The 3,458-nt window shown below is 52.5% G+C and overlaps 1 long non-coding RNA gene across 2 annotated transcripts in view; it reads left to right on the top strand.

Moving 5' to 3' along the window:
• Nucleotides 1-9: 9 nt before the first annotated feature.
• Nucleotides 10-3,458, top strand: part of LOC102019806 — a 13,313-nt gene continuing 9,864 nt past the window's right edge. The window contains exons 1-2 of one of the 2 annotated variants that reach the window (XR_260595.2): nt 10-98; nt 1,113-1,268. This is a non-coding gene — a long non-coding RNA (uncharacterized LOC102019806). Of the gene's footprint in view, nt 99-247; nt 479-1,112; nt 1,269-3,458 lie in introns of those variants that run through there. The other variant, XR_001233563.1, reaches the window with a different exon arrangement.

Genomic DNA, 3,458 nt, shown 5'->3' with positions numbered 1-3,458 from the left:
CCCGCGGAGCCGCGGCCGAGCGCGGCAGGGGCGGGGCGCCGGCCGCTCATTCCGCCCGCGATTGGACGGCCTTTGGGGGCGAGTGCAGAGCGCTATTGGTGGGTGGCGGCGTGGGGTGGGGCTCGTGGGGGAGCAGAGCCGGCTCGTAGCGCTCGGATTGGTGCACTCTGAGACTAGGCCCCCCCCCTCCCCGGGAACGGCGGGGCGGGACCCCAGGGACTAGGAGAGGGGCCCGGCTAAGGCGAGGCGGTGGGAGGTTGCGGGGCGGGGACCCTGGCTTAGCAGCGCTGGGAGGAGAGCGCGGGCCGAAGAAAAGAAACAATGACGGGGAGAAACTGTCTGCAAACTATGGCTAGAACGGTCTTCCAGTGTCCCGCCGGCCTTGAGCGCTGAGCTCTAGAGCAAGCTTGGAAGATACTGAGTCCCATTTCTCGGAAGTCTACCACCCAGAGAGGTGGATGGCCCGGGACCCACTCAGGTCTGAGTCAGGGCAGAAATGTGCGAAAACTCGGCCGCCTCGAGGAGATTTGGAGCAGTGTATCTCGTAGCCTTGTGACCCAGCTTGTCTTGTTCCAGGCTGTTATCTAAGCCTCTCGCTGCCCTTTCATTTCTTGGATAGTTATGGCTGGTCTCCCTGGCTAGATTAACCGCTCAGAAGACAGAGAACACTTCAGGAGCCCTACATCTGTCCCCCAGGCCCTCAGCATTTCATTCATCAGTCCCCAAATGCTTTGAGCCAGGTGGGGACCCAGTGCGAAGCCTGGTAGGCTTGCTGTGTCTGACCCTTCCAAGCTTAAGGGCAGGTGGAGAAGCAGACGTGCACACAGGTAGCCCCTGGGGGGAAATGAGAGGGAGGCTGTGAGAGGCAGTGGGACTCCAGGTAACACTGGATGTGAGCATGAGTCATGTCTGCACCTGTAACTGAGGACCCCCGTTTCTGATTGCTTCCGGCTTGAACCACTGGTGGTACATGCATGACTGTCCCATGGGGCAGCGCGTACCTCCCCGTGGGACTGTCCCAAGGCAACTCATGAGACAAGTCATGCATGTACCACCGTGCGCCACACATGAATTATGGCCCAGTGGTGAACAAATTAAATCCCTCCACGCAGGTTTTAACCTTGCTGCCACCGCAGAGGAGTGTTCTTGTCTCTCATCTGGCTAGCTGGCTGCTCCGAGAGGGCAGAGAGAGCCCGTGGCTACCTGTGCCCAGGAGGGGATTTTAGAGGAAGGAGCCAGACAAGGATATCCCTTCCTCTGCTGTGACCGTAAGTAACCTCAGGCCACTCCAACAGGAAGTAGGGTGGGACTCCCGGGCCGGTTTGGCTCCGTTTATCTCTGCAGCCTTAAGGCTAGGAACCCAGGAAATTTACCTTCCCTCACTTCCCACGTGGTGCCTGGGAAGGAGAGAGACTGTAAAGAGCAAGTTGCTAGATTTGGGGTGAAACGTGCCCTACTTAGAATCCTGGCCCTGCTGTGCATTGGTAGTGTGGGATTGGCTGGGTTCACAGATGGGGAGGTGGGGCGTTATGATGCAGCTAAAACCCAGCTGACAGGCGGATGATCAGTCAGGTCACACAAACTTTGGGTGTAGCTTTTCATGCATGCAAAGGAATCTTGCCAGGTTTTTTTTTTTTTTTTTTTTTGGTGAGACAGGACAGGGTCCCTCTATGCAGTTCAGGCTGGCCTTGAGCTCACTTTGTAGCCCAGGCTAGTTTTGAACTCGCAGTGATCCTCCTGCCTCAGCTTCCCAAGTGCTGGGATTACAGGCGTGTGCCACCATGCCCGGCTTTGCCAGGAATCTTGCATGCTTGTAATCCTAATGCTCTGGAGGCTGAGGCAGGAAGATTGCCTCGAGTTTGAAGCCAGCCTGGGCTACATAATGAGTTCCAGGTCAGCCTGAAATACTTAGCAAGACCCTGTCTCAGAAAAAAAAAAAAAAAAAAAAAAAAAAAAAAAAAAAAAAAAAAAAGAGAAAAGAAAAGAAAAAAAAGAAAAGAGAAAAAGAGCAAAGAGTCCTGGTCTTTCTAGAATGCTGTGAGGGCTTTATGTGCCTGCTAAAGGCTCAGACTTTAGGCTGGGCGTGGTGGTGCACACCTGTAGTCCCAGCACTCAGGAGGCTGAGGCAGGAGGATCGTTGCAAGTTTGAGACCAGCCTAGGCTACATAAGTGAGCTCCAGGCCAGCCTGAACTGCATAACAAGACCCTGTCTCAAAAAAGACAAAAAACAAAACAGAACAAACAAACAAAAACAAAGGCTCAGACCTGGAGGGACAAGAGGATCTGAGCAGGTGGTCAGTGGAGAGCTCCAGTACCCCAGTTCCTGAGTATGGTCTGTCCTACTTCCTTGAGGGCCAAACCAGGCACACAGGGAGCTCGGCACCAAACAAGACCATTTCAGACCAGTGTGGAGAAGGGAACCCAGCGAAATGGACTGGGTTGCAGGTCCTGATCCAGATGTGGTAGATGAGGGCCTCTTGGAAGCGTCCTCTCAGGCGAGGCCTCAATAAGAAGGGGAACCCAGGCACAGGAAGCTCTGTGGGCAGAGGCATGAGTTGGCGTATTTGGAGGACTCCGTGGGACAGGAATCAAATGGACAGGGGGGCCCACTGACATGGCGAAGTTTGGTTTTTATTCACAGCCCAAAGGAACACCTTTGGAGGATGTGAGCAGGGGAGAGACTAGGCTCAAAATGTGATGTTAAAAGCACTCTCTGAGCTGGTCATGTGATGGCTCATGCCTGCAATCCCAGCACTAGGGAGGCTGGGGCGGGAGGATGGATGCAAGTTTGAGATCAGCATAGGCTACATAGTGAGTTCAAGGTCAGTCTGAACTACATAGTGAGACCCTGTCTCAAGAAGCCAAAACAAAAACTCTGAGACCAGGAATGATAGTGTACACTGTCATCCAAGCCCTTGGGAGTCTGAGGCTTGGAGGATCACCGAGAGTTCGAGGCCAGCCTGGGCTACATGGTGAGTTCAGGATCAGCCTGAACTGCACAGCAAGACTCTTATCCCTTTTCCTCTTTTAAATATTTTATTTTTTTTTAATTAGTGCATGTTTGCAGTACATAATGATTACATTCACTGTAGGGGTTGGTACATGTACATGACACATTTCTATTCCCTTCTTCCTCCCCCAAGACAGTCTCGAAAAACCTAAATAAATAAAATAATTAAATGTACCCTCTGGGCAAGGTATGGTGGTGCACATCCAAAATCCAGTACCCTGGAGGCTGAGGCAGGAGGATTGACAGGAGTCCAAGGCCAGCCTCAACGACATTGTCTCAAAAACTCCCCCAAAATAAAAAAACTAACACCCTGTGAGCCAGGTGTGGTATCACATGCTTGTAATCTCAGCACTCTGGGAGGCTGAGGCAGGAGGACTGTAAATTAGATCCCAGTCTGGGCAATTTAGTGACTTAGCCAGACCCTGTCTCAAAAAAAAAAAAAAAAAAA

The sequence above is a fragment of the Chinchilla lanigera genome, unplaced genomic scaffold (assembly GCF_000276665.1).
Source record: "Chinchilla lanigera isolate Chin_1 unplaced genomic scaffold, ChiLan1.0 scaffold00018, whole genome shotgun sequence".
Classification (NCBI taxonomy): domain Eukaryota; kingdom Metazoa; phylum Chordata; class Mammalia; order Rodentia; family Chinchillidae; genus Chinchilla; species Chinchilla lanigera.
Note: the sequence above shows the minus strand (reverse complement) of the source record. Positions and strands in the feature narration are given on the sequence as shown.